General features: G+C 47.1%; 1 long non-coding RNA gene across 1 annotated transcript; it reads right to left on the bottom strand.

Moving 5' to 3' along the window:
- Positions 1-11877: 11877 nt before the first annotated feature.
- On the bottom strand, positions 11878-17669 carry LOC117077269. Its single transcript, XR_004434718.1, has 3 exons — positions 16524-17669; positions 13462-13650; positions 11878-11926 (listed from the first exon to the last, which is right to left on the bottom strand). It is a non-coding gene; the product is annotated as an uncharacterized LOC117077269 (long non-coding RNA).
- Between the last annotated feature and the right edge of the window lie 256 nt (positions 17670-17925).

Genomic DNA, 17925 nt, shown 5'->3' on the forward strand with positions numbered 1-17925 from the left:
GTTTCTGCGTAGACATATGTTTTCATTTCTCTTGGATATACGGCTAGGAGTGGAATTGCTGGGTCATGTGGTAACTCTGTGTTTAACTGTGGGAGGAACCGCCAAGCTTTTCCACAGCAGCTGCACCATTTTATGTCCCCACCAGCAGCGTACAAGCGTTTCAATTTCTCCATATCCTCACCAACTGATAAAGTTTTGATCTGTGACCCCGCCCAAATCTCATGTTGAATTATAATCTCCAATGTTGAAGGTGGGGCCTGGTGGGAGGTTACTGGATCATGGGGACAGGGTTCTCACCAATAGTTTAGTACCATCCTCTTGGTGTTGTCCTCATGACAGTGATTGAGTTCTCACGAGAGATGGTCCTTTAAAGATGTGTGGCACCTCCCCCTTCTCTCTCTTGCTTCTGGTCTGGCAGCACGATGTGCCTGCTCCTGCTTTGCATTCCACCATGAGTAAAAGCCCCTGAGGCTTCCCCAGAAGCAGATGCTACCATGCTTCCTGTACAGCCTGAAAAACCGTGAGCCAATTAAACCTCTTTTCTTTATAAATTACCCAATCTCAGGTATTTCTTCATAACAATGCAAGGACGGACTAATACACTAACACTTGTTACTGTCTGTCTTTTCATTATAGCCATCCCAGTGGGTGTGGTGTGGTATTTCATTGTGGTTTTGATTTGCATTTCCCTGATAACTAATGATGTTGAGCATCTTTTCATGTGCCATTGGCCATTCATATGTCTTCTTTGAGGAAGTATTTGTTCAAGTCTTTTGCCCATTTTTAAAAGAGAATGTTTGTCTTCTTATTAAGTTGTAAGAGCTCTAGACACAAGTCCTTTGTCAGATATGTATTTTGCAATATTTTTCTTCCAAACTCTGGCTTGCCTTTCCATTTGCATAACAGTGCATTTTAAAGAGCAGAAGTTGCATTATGTTGCTGGAGTCTAAGGTATGGACTTTTAAATTTTATAGTTTGTGCTTTTTGTGTCATAGTTAAGAAATCTTTGCAAAACTCAAGTCACTAAGACTTTATCCAGTGTCTTCTTATAAAAACATAGACGTGGCCGGGCGCGGTGGCTCAAGCCTGTAATCCCAGCACTTTGGGAGGCCGAGACGGGCAGATCACGAGGTCAGGAGATCGAGACCATCCTGGCTAACATGGTGAAACCCCGTCTCTACTAAAAATACAAAAAACTAGCCGGGCGAGGTGGCGGGCGCCTGTAGTCCCAGCTACTCGGGAGGCTGAGGCAGGAGAATGGCGTAAACCCGGGAGGCGGAGCTTGCAGTGAGCTGAGATCCGGCCACTGCACTCCAGCCTGGGCGACAGAGCAAGACTCCGTCTCAAAAAAAAAAAAAAAAGAAAAGAAAAAGAAAAAAGAAAAGAAAAGAACATAGACGTATTTCCTTATAGAAGTTGTATAATCTTAACTCTTACATTTAGGTCTATGATCCATTTTATGTATGGTGTGAGGCAAATTCACAATTCGCTTTTTTATATATGGATACCCAGTTTTTCTAGCACCATTTGTTGAAAAGATTATCTTTTCTCCAGTTGAGTTACCTTAGCCCCTTTGTGGAAAATCAGTTGGCCACATGTGTGTGAGTCTATTTCTGGACTCTTCATGGTACCTCATCAGTCAGCACTATGGACTGAATGTTTGTGTCCCCTGAAAATTCATATGTGAAAGCCCTGATCCCCAGTGGGATGGTGTATTAATCCATTTTCATGCTGCTAATAAAGACATATCGAGACTGGGTAATTTATAAAGAAAAAGAAGTTTAATTGACTCTCAGGGCCACGTGGTGAGGGAGGCTTCACAATCATGGTGGGAGGCAAGGAGGAGCAAAGTCACATCTTACATGGTGGCAGGGAAGAGAGAACTTGTGCAGGGGAACTGCCCATTATAAAACCATCAGATCTTGTGAGACTTACTATCACGAGAACAGCACAGGAAAGACCCGCCCCCGTGATTCAATTACCTCCCACTGGGACCCTCATGTGACTCATGGAAATCGTGGGAGCCACAATTCAGATGAAATTTGGGTGGGAACACAGCCAAACCATATCACATGGCATTAGGAGGTGGGGCCTTTGGGAGCTGATTAGGTTTAGATGAGGTCATGAGGGTGGGACCCTCATGATGGGATTGGTTCCCAACAACAAGAGGAAGAGACACTAGGGCTTCCTTTCTCCACTGTGTGTGAGGATATAGCAAGAAGGCAGCTGTGTCCAAGCCAAAGAGAACTATTACCAAGAACCAAATCTGCTGGCACCTTGTCCTTCGACTTTTAGCCTCCAGAACTGTGAGAAATAAATGTCTGTTGTTTAAGCCACCCAGTCTGTGGTATTTTGCTATAGCAGCCCAAGCAATTTGAGACAATGTCTATCTTGATGCCAATGCCACACTCTCTTGACTACTGTAGCTTTGTAACACGTCTTGAAATCATGTACTGTGAGTTCTCCATTGCTGTTCTTCATTTTCAAAATTGTTTTGTCTATTCAAAGTTTGTCACACTTTCACATGAGTTTTAGAATACCCTGCCAATTTCTATGGGGGGAAAAAGCCTACTGGGGTTTTGACGGATTGCATTGAATCTGTAAACCATTTGAGGGAGGATCGATATCTTTAACAATATTGAGCCTTTCAATCTGTGAACATGGTGTATCTCTCCATGTTGGGAGCCTTCTTAATTTCTCTCAACAATGGGTTGTAGTTTCAATGTCTAGACCTCGGATATGGGTTGCTAGAGAACCTACTAGAGTGGATTAAATAATTAGTAGATCCCTACATATGGTTATTGAGTTTATGGGTATTGTTTCAACCATTCCTAGTAACCCTGCATTCTCATTTAGTCATTCATTTATCTAACAGATATATAGACTGAACAGTTAACTGTGTGCTGCGATATGAGAATGAGGATGACAGAATTAGGTGTATTTGTTTGTTCCTATGATGTTTTTGTTTAGCCCAGCCCATATTTGACTGCAGCCTCAGCCATAATATAAGACAGAGCTATTTTTTTGTTTCTTTGTCCGTTTGTTTCTTTGTTTGTTTTGGAGACAGAGTCTCGCTCTATCCCTGGAGGCTGGAGTGCAGTCATGCGATCTTGGTTCACTGCAACCTCCACCTCCTGGGTTTGAGCGATTCTCATACCTCAGTCTCTTGAGTAGCTGGGATTACAGGTTCATGCCACCACATCCAGCTAATTTTTGTATTTTTAGTAGAGACGAGGTTTTGCCATGTTGGCCAGGCTGGTCTCGAACTCCTGGCCTCAGGTGATCTGTCCGCCTTAGCCTCCCAGAGTGCTGGGATTAAAGACATGAGCCACCACACCTGGCCAGAGTTTTGTTTTGTTGTGCTGTGTTTTTGTGTTTTTGTGGGTTTTTTTGACAGAGTCTGGCTTTGTCACCAGGCTGGAGTGCAGTGAGGCGATCTTGGCTCACTACAACCTCCACCTCCCAGGTTCAAGCAATTCTCCTGCATCAGCCTCCTGAGTAGCTGGGATTACAGGCACACATCGCCATGCCCAGCTAATTTTTGTATTTTTTTTTTTTTTTAGTAGAGACAGGGTTCCACCATGTTAGCCAGAATGGTCTCGATCTCCTGACCTCGTGATCCGCCTGCCTCGGCCTCCCAAAGTGCTGGGATTACAGGTGTGAGCCACTGTGCCCAGCCCAGAGTTGTGTTTTATATTATGTGTGTCTGTGTGTCCAAGATTTTTTAGCTGTGTCCAATTTTTTTTTTTTTTTGGAAATAGAGTCTTGCTCTGTTGCCTAGACTGGAGTGCAGTGGTTCAGTCATGGCTCACTGCAGTCTTGCCCTCCTGGCTCAAGCGATCCTCCTGCCTCTACCTTCACCTCCTAAATAGCTGGGACTACAGGCATGTGCCACCACACCTGGCTAATTTTTTTTTTTTTTTTTAGATGAGTCTCACTCTGTCGCCCAGGCTGGAGTCCAGTGGCGCGATCTTGGCTCATTGCAACCTCCACCTCCTGGGTTCAAGCAATTCTCCTGCCTCAGCCTCCCGTGTAGCTGGGACTACAGGTGCCTGCCACCACACCTGGCTAATTTTGTATTTTTAGTAGAGACGGGATTTCACCATGTTGATCAGCTGGTCTCAAACTCCACACCTCATGTGATCTGCCCACCTCAGCCTCCCAAAGTTCTTGGGATTACAGGAATGAGCCACCTTGCCCGGCCACCTGGCTAATTTTTTAATTATTTTTTGTAGAGATGGGGTCTCATTATGTTGCCCAGGCTCCAAGAATTTTTAAGTACCATTTTCTGGAAAAGGCTTCTGACAGAACCTCACCAAGAACCAGATCTACTGGCACGTTGACATTAGACTTTTTAGCCTCCAGAGCTGTGAGGGCTCAAATCAAATCAAAATAAGAAAGTAAGAATTAATTTTTTTTCATTTTTTTGATGAAAATATTCCTCACCTACTATATAATGTATTTTCCTTCCATATTCTAGCTGGTTACATGAGAACAAGGTAAGAGGAGGTAGAGAATGACAAAGGAGGAAAGAGGAGGGCACAGGTGAGGAGGAGAGCAGCTTGACTGCCGTGACTGAACATTCAGATCACAGGGTCTCCTCTGGTTATGGAAATGGGATGGAGGAAGAAATAACACAGCGTATCAGTTAGGAAAGTGGCCACAAGTAGTAGAAAACCTGACTATGGTGGATTAAATAATTAGAAGCTTTGTTTTCTCACCTAAGGACTCTGGGATAGCTTTCTGGCATCGGTTCAGCAGCAGAGCTTTTGGCAGTACCCAGCATCTTTCTGATTTGCTTGGCTTTGCTGTGTGATCACAAAATGGCTGCTGAAGCTCCAGCCATCACATATGCATTAGACAGAAGGAGGAAGAGGCAAAGACAGACACTCTGTCCCCTTTTATCAAGGAAGCAACAATTTTCCCAGAAACTAGCCTGGCAGACTTCCAGTTAGATCTCAGGAGCCAGAACTAGATCATGTGGCCACCCCTAACCTCAAGAGAGGCTGAGAAAGTTGGGGATGGGATGGATTTATCACCTGGGGCTGAGCCCACTGATGCCTTGAACAAAGTTGGGGGTCTTATCCCCAGAGAAAAAGGTTAGGATGCAGATTGGGTGGTGTTATAAGTCAAATTATATCCCCAAAAAAGTAGGTTGAAGTCCTAACCCCCAGTACCTCAGAATGTGACCATATTTGGAAATAGGGTCATTGTTGATGTAAATATTTAAAATAAGGTCATACCAGAGTAGGGTGCACCCCTAATCCAATATGACTGCCGTCCTTACAAAGAGAGGAGAATGCCATGCAAAGGAACAGATACACAGGGAGAAGACCATGTGAAGACAGAGACAGGGATAGGAGTGATGAGGCCAGGAGCCAAGGAACACCCGGGGCCACCAGAAGCTGGAAGAGGCAGAAGGACCCTCCCCTAGAGCCTCTGGAGGGAGCTCAGCCCTGCCCACACCTAGGTATCAACCTGAGGGCCCTCAGCTCTTTATACCTGAACCCTGGAAGGCTGGGGGCGAGGGGGAGGAGGCCAGCCTTGCTCAAGCCCCTCCCACTGGTCGCATCCTGATTACCATTTACAGATGTGGAAACTGAGGCTTAAAGATGGAAGGAATTGTCTGGAGATCACCACTAGCAAGCGGCGACAGATTCGTGCCCAAGTTCCGGGACTCCAGCATTACTGCTCACTCCAGTTAACCAGGGAGAGCAGCTGTGTGAACTCTGCCCCCAAACTAGAGGGAATCCAGTCGCCTTTACCATTTTCCTAACTTTACCCATTTGGAGAGATGATGCCCATAAGTTGGCCATAACCAAAGATAAAAATCATTTGATTTTCTGGAAAAGGTTGTACAAAAGGAAAGAAGCCAAAGGTTAAATCCTGCCTTGGAATTGGGAAAGTGTTTGGTCATCCCCCTCCCCGCCCCTGCACCATCTAGGTTCTCAGCTGGTGAGACTCTCAGGAGCCCTGCCACCTGTACTTTCTTCCATCCCTTGCCCACCATTGGTCACTCCGGATGCCATGCACCTTCGTTTCCTTTCTGTAAGACCGAGGGGGCCAGGTGTGGTGGCTTACGTCTGTAATCCCAGCACTTTGGGAGACTGAGGCGGGCAAATTGCCTGAGGTCAGGAGTTCAAGACCAGCCTGGCCAACATGACAAAACCCCGTCTGTACTAAAAATGCAAAAATTAGCCGGGCATGGTGGTGCATGCCTGTAGTCCCAGCTATTTGGGAAGCTGAGGCAGGAGAATCGCTTGAACCCAGGAGACGGAGGTTTCAGTGAGCCAAGATCACGCTACTGCACTCCAGCCTAGGCAACAGAGTGAGACTCCATCTCAAAAAAAAAAAAAAGATGGAGGGGACCCACAGCTCCCCATTGTGATGAAGATGAAAGAGCCTCCATCCATCCTCTCATTCAGCGAATCCACACTGGGGTACTGCTCCATGCCAGCCCCTGGCTGGTGCTGGGGAGCAGTGAGCAAGACCAAGTCCTGCCCTCAGAGCTGGCCTTTTTCCCAATGAAGGGACACACACCAAGAGGAAGGAGAGAAAGTGTGACTGGAGGGCTGCCTTCTGTGTGGGTAGAAGGGAGGCAGTGGTCAGACAGGGTCTCTCTTGGGGCAGGGGACACTCAAGCAGAGACCCAGTTGAGGTGGATGTTAGAAGCAACGCAGTCCAGGTGGAGACACAGCCAATGCAAGGGCCCTGAGGCAGTGGGTTCGTTTCCTGTGTTGGTTTCCTGCCGTAACAAAGTGCCACAAACTGGGCCAGACAGGGTGACTCACGCCTGTAATCCCAGAACTTTGGGAGGCCAAGGCTGGAGGATCACTTGAGGTCAGGAGTTTCAGACCAGCCTGGCCAACGTGGCAAAAACCCCTCTCTACTAAAAATACAAAAATTAGCCGGGCATGGTGGTGCGTGCCTGTAAGTCCCAGCTACTCAGGAGGCTGAGGCAGGACAATCCCTTGAACCCAAGAGGCAGAGGTTGCAGTGAGCCGAGATCGCGCCATTGCACTCCAGCCTGGGCAACAGAGCAAGACTCCATCCAAAAAGAAAGAAAGAAAGAAAGGAGAGAGGGAGAGAGAGAGGAAGGAAGTTGGGGAGGGAGGGAGGAGGGAGGGAAGGGAGGGAGGAGGGAGGGAAAGAGGGAGGGAGGGAAGAGAGAGACAGGAACCACAAACCAGGTGGCTTAAAACACCAGAAATTTACTCTTATTGTTGTAGAGCCAGAGGACCCCTCCCTGCCTTTTCCAGCTGCTGGTGGCCCCAGACTTCCCTGGGTTTTGGCTGCATCGCCACAACCCCGGGCTCAGTCTTCAAGTGGCCTCGTCTTCCCACTGTGTGCCTCCACTCTGCGTCTCTCCTAAGGACACTTGTCAATGGGTTTAGGGCACACCCGGGTAATCCAGGATGACCCTGTCTCAAGATCTTTAATGTAATTACTTCTGCAAGACCCTTTCTCCAAATAAGGTCCCACTAACAGGGGGCAGAGATTAGGACACGAACACATCTTTTGGGGGCTGCCTTCAACCCAGCACAGGCAGGAACAGGCTTGGTGTATTTGAGGCCTGTGTGGCTGGAGCCCAGTGGGCCTCCCAGGAGCAGTGGGGAGGGATGAGGGTGGCAGGGCCAGGGACAGTCATATAGGGCTCAGAGGGCATGACAAGAGGTGCACGGGCTCAGACACAACAGGAGCTGTCACCGTAGCTGACATGCACTGTACCTGTGCTATGTACCGGCCCCCGGGCATGACCCACCCTCCCAGGATCACTGTATTGTTTCCATTTTACAGATGAGGAAACTGAGGCCAGGTTGTGAGGTCATTTCTGCCAGTCACAGAGTTGGGCGTTGGGGGTGAGGCCTGGCACCCAGGCTGTCATCACTAGCTGAGGCCCCCTCCCGACGGCTTGGGTCCCTTTCAGCCCTGGACCTTGAGGGAGGGGACCACAAATGCTGAGTCCTCTCTCTGCCCCAGGGGACCTGGGAAAGGCCAAGGGTTCTTTTGCAGAGCTTCCAGTTCCCGGCAGGAGAGGGAATGCTGCACGTGCCGGATTTCCAGGTTGGAAGGAGACTTTGTAAACCTTTTCAATACAGCTCCCGCTAGGCTTAGGGCCCAGGGAGGTGTGTCTGCAGGGCCCCCGGACACATCTCTTTGAAATGCAAACATAAAGCTAGCACCCCTAGCTCCCTGCCTTCCTGGGAGCTTAGCCTAGGTCCCAGCTCCAAGCCCTAACTGCCAAGAGAAAGCTTTCATTTTCCTTTGGATACAGGTAACTCACTAGCGCAGAATGGCCACACTGCTGACCGGGTGCACTCACGATGGATGGGAACGTGCAGCAGGGCATCTTGAGATGGCATCTGCCTGACTAGATCAAAGGGTAGCTGACGTGCACTGCGCAAAGGATGAGGTTTCCTTCCCGGCCTGTGATGCCCATTGCAGCTGAGCTCACCTTTGCCTTCTTTCCCCCATTGTGGAGAGGGCTCCCCGGGCTGGCAGGACCTCCAGTCTTCCCAGTACATGCAGGGATGGAGCGCCCAGGATCCAGAGGTGGGAGGGGCTGAGTGGAGGCCATGGATCCCGGGCCCGGGGTGAGGACTGGCATCCAGCCACCCGGGATGAGCTGGGCCTGTGGAGGTACCTGGGTAACTGACAACCCAGGAGGCTGGGGCTTCCGCTGGGACTGTGGCGACTGTCACACCTCACACCACTTAAGGGGTTGCTGCTGCTTCTACAAATCCAGCTAGAAACAAGAAGATGGAAATTGGGAGGATGCTGGCCAGCAAACAAGAAGTGAGGAGCAGGGGCAGAGGACACACAGGTCAGCCCTTGACTGAAGAAGGCCTCCCAGAGGAGGCCAAAGCCCATCTCCACCTCAGGAGAGCTAGCTGAGCTCCACTCCAGACCCGATTGTCAGGGAACTGGGCTTTGCCTGGCAAACACTCCCAAACTCCCAGGACAACAGGAGCATCTCAGAAGCTTCCAAACAGAAAGAACTAGCAATAGCAGAAACGGATCCGAGTGGACCAGCTTCCCTGTGCAACTCTGGTAGCCCGCAGATCCTCATCCCAAACACCACTCACCCAGCAGGGAAGGAAAGTAAGAATCCTTATGACCAACCAGGTTAGCTTCAAAATGCATTTTGAAACTTCTTTCCTTTCTTGCTTTCAGCCTTAAATACTTTGAAACTCCTTGTTTCCCTCCCTTTCCACCAGACACTCCCTTGCACTGCTCACTTACCTAATTTTGTGCTTACTTAGTAGTGCCAGGGGGCTAATCTTGAGAAAAACCGAGCATGGAAATCCAGCTGTGAAACTCCAGGTGGTCAGTCTACAACCTGGCCATTGTAGAGATGATGCTGGCCCGTGCTCCTGGTGGACCATGACTCAAGATAGCCAAGGAAGCAAGGCACACAGACCTTGTGCCCAGTGCCCCACCTGCATGTCTCCCATTCCAGGCTCCCTTTTACCCCTCTCGCCTGCATAAAGCTTGAGATGGTTCCTTTGAGGCTTGAGCCTGGCCAGCCTGGCCATTCTCCCACCTGCTAGCACTCGAGTAAAAGCTGCTTTCGGCCAGGAGTGGTGGCTCACGCCTGTAATCGCAGGACTTTGGGAGGCCAAGGTGGGTGGATCACTTGAGGTCAGGAGTTTGAGGCCAGCCTATCCAACATGGCAAAACCCTGTCTCTACAAAAAATACAAAAATTAGCCAGGCATGGTAGTGCGTGCCTATAATCCCAGCTACTCAGGAGGCTGAGGAAGGAGAATTGCCTGAACCCAGGAGGCGGAGGTTGCAGTGAGCCAAGATTGTGCCGCTGCGCTCCAGCCTGGGGGACAGAGCGAGATTCTGAAAAAAAAACAAAAAAAGCTGCTTTCACCGCACCTTGCTTCTTGTATTCTGGTCTCCAAACAGCAAGTGGCCAGACTTGAGTCGGTTACATTCTGCAAACATCTGCTCACTGCAAAGCTGCAAGACTAAACAACCCCTGCAACAGAACAGAGGCCTCAGAGAGGAGGTGGTGGGCAGCCACCCTTGCAAAGTGTGCAGTTGAAACGAGTGATGACAGAGGGGCTGACTGGGCTGTCTGTAAGGATCAAGTACAGATTCGTGGGGGTTCTGCACAAAGAAAATTCCAGAGAACAAAGACCAGACCATGCAGTAGTGACTGGGAAGGTTTATGCATCAACCTGGCCAGTCTACAGTACCCAGTTTTGGTCAAACACCAGTCTAGAGGTGGTGGTGAGGGTGTTTTTAAATAAAATTAGCATCTAAATGAGAAGAGTGAGTACAGCAGATTGTTCTCCATGCTGTGGGTGGGCTTCATCCAATCAGTTGAAGGACTTAAGAGAAAATGACTGAGGTCACCCAAAGAGGAAGGAATTCTGCCTCCAACTCGAGCCTTTGGACTCAAACTAAAGTCTTCCCTGAGTCTCCAGTGACTTGCCAACCTCCATGTCACGTGAGCTGATTCCTTAAAATCTCTCTCTCTCTCCACACACACACACACACACGCACACACACACACACACGCGCGCGCACATGCACACGATATGATATATATTATATACATGGCATGGATATAATGTGTATTTTTGGTGTGGTTTTTTGGATTTTTTTTTTTTTTTGAGACCGAGTCTTGCTCTGTCGCCCAGGCTCACCACCACACCCGGCCAATTTTTGTTATGTTTAGTAGAGTCAGGGTTTCACCATGTTGACCAGGCTGGTCTCGAACTCCTAGCCTCAAGTGATCTGCCTGCCTCAGCCTCCCAAAGTGCTGGGATTACAGGCATGAGCCACAGTGCCTGGCTATAATATGTATCATGTATTCATCAGTATATATGTGTCGTGTATATATGTGTGTTAGAGCTCTAATACAGTCATAATGCAGTAAGCACAAACACACAGCAACTAAATGCATAAAGAAAAATGACTAGACATGAAGGAAGACTTCAAGAAAATGTAATTACAATGGAATGTTGTAATATATTGTCATTAAATCAGACAGATATAGTCAACAAAAAAGTAAAAATGTAAAGGAAATTGAATAGTACAATTGTCAACCAGATTTTAGAGATATATAGAAAAGCCTGCATCTCTGAAGGAGATGCATGTTTCAGAGTCTGTAACACTTTTTACAATTATTTATGTATTCAGCCTCTGTTATCCGTTGAATTGTGTCTCCCCCCTAAAAAAAGATATGAAGTTAAAATGAGGTCATTAGGGTGGGCTATAATCCAATATGACTGTGTCATTATAAAAAGAAGAAATGTGGACACAGCACCTTCTATGCAGGGAGAAAGAGGGCTGTGTGAAGATGAAGCAGAGATTGGGGAGAGGCTGCCACAAATCAAGGAACACCAAAGATGGCCAGCAAAGTCCTGGAAGCTGGGGAAAGACCTGGAATAGATTCTCCCTCACAGCCCCCAGGAGGAACCCTGCCCTGCCAACACCTCCATCTCTGACTTCTGGCCTCCAGAACTGAGAAACAGTCCATTTCTGCTGTTGAAGCCCCTAGCTTATGGAACTTTGCTGTGGCATCCCTAGAGAACTCAAGCAGCCCCCAAACTACCTTAATTCGAAAAGGTGATATTTTAAGCAACACATCCTCAGATTATTATCCAATAGAACTAAAATACACAACAAAACATGATTGGCTGGGTGTGGTAGCTCATGCCTGTAATCCCAGCCCTTTGGGAGGCCGAGGAGGGTTGATCACTTGAGCTCAGGAATTCAAGACCAGAGGGCAACATGGCAAAACCCCATCTCTACAATAAATAACAAAAATTGGCAGGCTGTGGTGGCGCATGCCTGTAGTCCCCGCTACTTGGGAGGCTGAGGTGGAAAGATCCTTTGAGCCCGGGAGGCAGAAGTCGCAGTGAGCCAAGATCGCAACAGTGCACTCCAGCCTGGGTGACAATGAGACCCTGTCTCAAAAAAAAGAAAAAAATCATGAAATCATAATTACTCAGAAATTAAGATAAACTGCACTATATAAGCATGAAATCAAGAAGGGAATGGAAAGCAAAATTACAGTCTATCCCTAAAGCAAAGCAAAGAAGAATGCTTAATAGCAAACTTATAGGACACGGTAAAATCTGCATTTAGCGATAATAAAGTGTCAAGCTTATTGACAGATACAATTTCAACACCAAATACATCACTGGCCATAATGTTTAGGGTACAGATTGAATACACACTTTAACTTGAAATACCCATATCACTCAAAAGATACTAATACATCAAAGTTTTAAAAGATTCGGCTGGGCGCGGTGGCTCATGCCTGTAATCCCAGCACTTTGGGAGGCCAAGGTGGGTGGATCACCTGAGGTCAGGTGGACACCAGCCTGGCTAACATGGCAAAACCCTGTCTCTACTAAAACTACAAAAATTAGCTGGGCATGGTGGCATGCACCTGTAATCCCAGCTACTCGGGAGGCTGAGGCAAGAGAATCGCTTGAACCCAGGAGGCAAAGGTTACAGTGAGTCAAGATTGTGCCATTGCATTCCAGCCTGGGTGACCAGAGCGAAACTCCATCTCAAAAAAAAAAAAAAAAAAAAAAAAAGATTGGACACTTCTCTTTAAACATATAATTACCTTTAAAAACTATCTGTAGGCCGGGCGCGGTGGCTCAAGCCTGTAATCCCAGCACTTTGGGAGGCCGAGACGGGCGGATCACGAGGTCAGGAGTTCGAGACCATCCTGGCTAACACGGTGAAACCCCGTCTCTACTAAAAAATACAAAAAACTAGCCGGGCGCGGTGGCGGGCGCCTGAAGTCCCAGCTATGGGAGGCTGAGGCAGGAGAATGGCGTGAACCCGGGAGGCGGAGCTTGCCGTGAGCTGAGATCCGGCCGCTGCACTCCAGCCCAGGCGACAGAGCGAGACTCTGTCTCAAAAAATAAAAAATAAAAATAAAAATAAAAACTATCTGTAGCTTTGGAATATGAAAGTATGAAATTGTATTCACCCAGCCAATGCTATGCCCACATATACTGCTGCTCCCTATTGAAATAGGAATGTAGTCAGTGGATGGTATTTGTAATTTTAAAAGTTTTACACATAGAAAACAATTTGGCTCTCCTAACAGGCATAGAAAACAGCTCTCTTCCTCACCACGCAGAGATCTGCCAAGCTGATGGACAACTGGATACCCCCAGAGGATATATTTTGAATGACCTTATCCAGTGACCCGTGGGTGTCATTTAACGCATGAGGCTGCATGGAGCAGGAACTGACATGCCTGCTTCCAGAGCTTTTCAGCCCTGAACGTGCACTCCAAAAGCATAAAAGTGGCACTAGCGCCATTGTAAGAGCTCCCTCATGTGTCAGCCAGTGCAAATTCAGACCATCAGATCCTTTTAGAAAACCTATGGAGAAACTGCGTGTCTCTTACAAGTTAGTTCCCATATCAAAAAGAATGCCACAGGGTGTGTCTGTAAAGTAAGAAACCCACACTCACTGCCAGCTGCCGTCACCTCAGTTTCTCATTCTTCCTCGGCATCTTCTTCATCGTCTTCCTCTTGAGCCTCCGGATACCCCTCTCCCCAGCCTCCCTCAGCCTGGTCTTCCATTTCTGCCTCTTCGGTGATGGGCCAGGTAAATGAAGGTCCTGAGAATCAACATCTGTACACTCTTGACTTTCTGAAATCTTAAAGAAATTATCAGAAACTGTATTAAATTTATTTTTGAAAAGTTTTCAAAACTTCATAAAACCTTAACTTTTCTATCATGGAAGATATTGCTGATATCAATAATAACACACCAATTTTACTACAAAAACCAAAAGATATACTGGATAAATTTTAAAGATTAAAAAAAAATCCATGCACAAAATATATACACAGACAAACATACGCTGTCTTCCTCAGTATTTTGATTGAAATGCCGTGCTGTAAATGGATTCATGTCTATGCTGCAACTTAAAATAATTTATGTTCAGCATGATAGCAAGTATAAAAGGCAATTAAAGGACATGATTTTGATTCCAAAAAATAATCTACATTTAGAAGGAAATTGCAGCCTTTGAGTGCCTTAGTTGTTCAAGAAGGAAGATGGCAAAGGTTAGTTTTTATCTCAGGAAATTAAAAACAAAGAATGAAAACTAAACCAAAAGAAAATAGACAAATGGAATTAATAAAGAAAAAACTAATATGAATGAAGCAGAAAATTAAAAAGGGAGGAAAACATGAGTCAAAATCTATTTTTTTATTTGAAAAAGACCAATGAAATGTATAAATCTCTTACAATCCTTGTTGAGGAACAAGAAAACTATACATGATGAGGAAATGAGAGAGGAGACATCACTACAGAGACTGAACAAATGAAAAGAATTATGTCAATCCACTTAAAACCCTAGAGGGAATTGACTATGAAGACTCCTAAACCACCAAGGTGTTTATGATTTTTTAAACGCATCACCTAGTGAGATCCCACTTATGCCAAATCATAAGTGAATGTGTGGGAGTGGCATGTATGTGTCACAGGAGTGTGTGTGGTACAAGTGTAAATGTGTGTGTGTGCATGTATAGATTGTGGGGGTGGGGGTATGTGATGTGTGTGGGGGGTGCATGTGTATGTGGTGGGGGAGTGGGGACTTGCATGTGTACCCCCAAAATTCATGTTAAAACTGAATAACCAAGGTGACAGTAGTAGGAGGTGGGGCATTTAGAAGGTGAGTAGGTCACGAGGGCTGCACCACCATGAATGAGATTAGTGCCCTTACAGGAGACCCTGTGAGCCAGCTAGTCCTTTCCACAATTTGAGGAACCAGCCCTCGCCAGACTCTGAACCTGCTGGTGCCTTGATCATGACCTTCCGAGACTCCAGAACTGTGAGCAATAACTGTTTGTTGTTTATAAGCCACCCAGTCTAAAGTATTTCTGTTATAGTAGCCCATAGGGACTAAGACAAAATGCAAGTCATACTTCCCAGGTCCTTGTCCCAGCTGAATCCCTTAGAAGAGGTTGATGCTCCAGAGACATTAAATGGCAATACAAGTCTAGAATGGATTGACAGTGTGTACAAGTGTGCGAGAGTGTCTGAGTGTATGTGCAAGTGTATGTGCATGCGTGTGGTTGTGTGTGCAACTGTGTGCAGGTGAGTGTGCTAGTGTGTGCGAGTGTGTGTGGGTGTACGAATGTGTGCAAGTATGTGTGCAGGTGTGCGCATGTGTCCATGTGTGTGTGTGTCCACAAGTGTTTGGGGGTGTATGTGCTCAGATGTGTGAGTGGTTGAGTGTGGTTGTGAGTGTATGTGTGTGTGGACAAGTGTGTGGGTGTGTGCAAGAGTGTGAGTGTGTGGGTATATGTGTGTGCGCAGGTGTGCACACGTGGTAATGTGAGTGTGCAAGTGTGCAGATGTATACGTGTGTGTTCACAGGTGTGTGCAAGTGTGTGCAGGTGTGTGCACACACGTGTATGCACAAGTGTGTGTGCATATGTGTATGTGTGAGGGTGTATGTGCAAGTGTGTCTGCATGCGTGCAAGTGTGTGTGTGCACATCTGTGAGTGGGAGGTGTGTTCACAAGCTGAGCTGCAGGAAAGCAGTGTCCCCACAATGCTGATACTGTTTCTGGAGGTCCCCTACATGAAACCTCTGCAGCTGACACTCATCAATGCTGCTTGAATTCTTTGCAGGGGCAGATATCATTTACAAGAAATGCAGACATCCTGCTGTGTTCCCGTGGCACTCCCCAACCTTCTGCTGCGGCTTTCAGTGTGCTCCTCACATTCATTGTCTTCTGCACAAAGACAAGCTGGAAATGCTATGGCCTTTGATTTTAGTATTCATCCCTCTCCATAGTGAATTCGATTTTCAATAGGCTTATGTCACATGTCCCCCAGGCACACTTCTGTGATCACCACTGTCTCCCCACTGGCAGACACCCCTGGTGGCCTGATGTGGCTCATCAGTCAGTGACGCAGCTTGACGAGGGGCAGGCAGCTGGCCAGGGGCGAGCTGGAGCAGTGGAGTCGGTTCACTGTTGGCTCTGCAGCATCACCATGAGTCCCACGAAAATGAGCTCGCACATTGGGAGCTCACTTCTCCCTGCTGAGTAGTATTCCGTGGTGTGGATGCACTGCGGCTTGTCCAACCACTCACCTGATGAACATTTGGGCTGTTTCCTGTTTGGGGCTATTATGAAAAAGCTGCTGTGAACATTGGAGTATGAGTCTTTGTATGGTTACATCAACCCCTTTGTCTTGGGTAAATATCTTGGAGTGGAATTGTTGGCTGATGTGGCAGGTGCATGTTTAACGTTTTCAGACACTGCCGAAGTGTTTTCCCAAGTGGCTGCCCCATTTTCCCTTCCCACCAGAAATACACAGGTACCCCCGGTGCTCCACATCTCCTCTGTGTTAAACCAACACTTGGTGTGGTCAGTAGTTTTTGTTTTACCCATTCTAATAGATGTTAAACGTCCAGGAATTTTCAGAGCTAAACAAACACTATCATTATTAAAAGTTAAATTATGTAAACTGACAAATTATATGAAAAACAAAGGAGATACTCAAAACTCACGTCTTCATGATTTGAGCATGCTTTACTGTTGCTGTGTGTTGCCATCTGTCAGATGTGTGTGGTGGAAATCCTGGAATCTCTTCCCAAGGTCACTTTCAGTGACTTCATGTTGGTAGCTCAAGACTGGCCAAGTGGAAGTATTACACCACAGAGCTCGGCATGCCACGGCATGCCAGGACTTGATGTATTACTGCTTTGTTGATTGCCTAGACTTTAGAAAGCGATGAAGGAAATGCTAACATTGCAGATTAAACTGAAGAACGCTGGGTCTGTGGTCATTACATTACAAATAGAAAAAAAAAGAAAAAGAAACATTTCTGGTATTTGAAAACTATCATCCAGTTAAGCAAAGAAGTTGCTCATCTTAGCTGCTTCGAGTTGATCTTATTAAAATAAATGAAAACATCAGCCAACATACATGTGGGAACCACCCGTCCATCCGTTGCAATCAAGTACTGGCTACAGATACAAGAACTCAGTAAAAGTCAATGAAGGTATTTTGTGAGTATCGATTGGCCATGTGCAATTTACAGTGAGGAGTATATTGTACATTTTGTTGCATTTTTTATATATTGTGGATTTTATTATTTGTAAATTGTGTGTTCATGTATATGTATGCATGTGCCTGTGTGTATACAGAGAAAGAGACAGAGGAGGAAGGGAAAGAGATCCATGCCTACATACATACGTGTACATTTCCTTTCCTGGAAAGCTGGTTGTTAACCATTTATAAGCCCATTGCTGCTTTGAGGCAGCAGAGAGGCAGGTCACAGCCTGTCTGTGAAGCATGGTACGCAAGACGCCTGGCCTAGCCAGTCTCAACATGGACTCAGGGAGGGCACCTGAGGCCAGGCCACCGTGAGGCCAGGGGAGCCCAGAGTGATGAGAGAGAGGCATCTCAGCTCAAGACAGGTGAGAGGGCCCAAAACCAGAGATCCCTCCACAGAGGCGGCAGCAGCCAAAATCAGGCTGTCACCTGCCAGCCTGTCCCATCCCGGGATTGAGACTCTTCTAGCATGCCCAATGAGAAGGGCCCCACCTGGTGTCACCTACCTACCAAGTCAGTGGCAAGACTGGGGTTTTTCTCTTGTTTTTTGATCTGGAGGGGGGTCTCACTGTCGCCCAGGCTGGAGTGCAGTGGTGCCATCATGGCTCACTGCAGCCTCACCTTCACAGGCTCAAGTGATCCACTGGCCCTCGACCTCCTGAGTAGCTGGGACTACAGATGTGTGCCTCCACTCCTAATTTTTCTTTTTAATCTTTGTAGAGATAGGTTCTTGCTATGTTGCCCAGGTCAGTCTCAAACTCCTGGGCTCAAGCAATCCGCCTGCCTTGGCCTCCCAAAGTGCTGGGATTATAGGCGTGAGCCACTGCGCCCAACAGGCCAGGGTTTTAAGGGTAC

This window comes from Trachypithecus francoisi, unplaced genomic scaffold (assembly GCF_009764315.1).
Source record: "Trachypithecus francoisi isolate TF-2019V2 unplaced genomic scaffold, Tfra_2.0 Lachesis_group6, whole genome shotgun sequence".
NCBI classification, from domain to species: Eukaryota; Metazoa; Chordata; class Mammalia; order Primates; family Cercopithecidae; genus Trachypithecus; species Trachypithecus francoisi.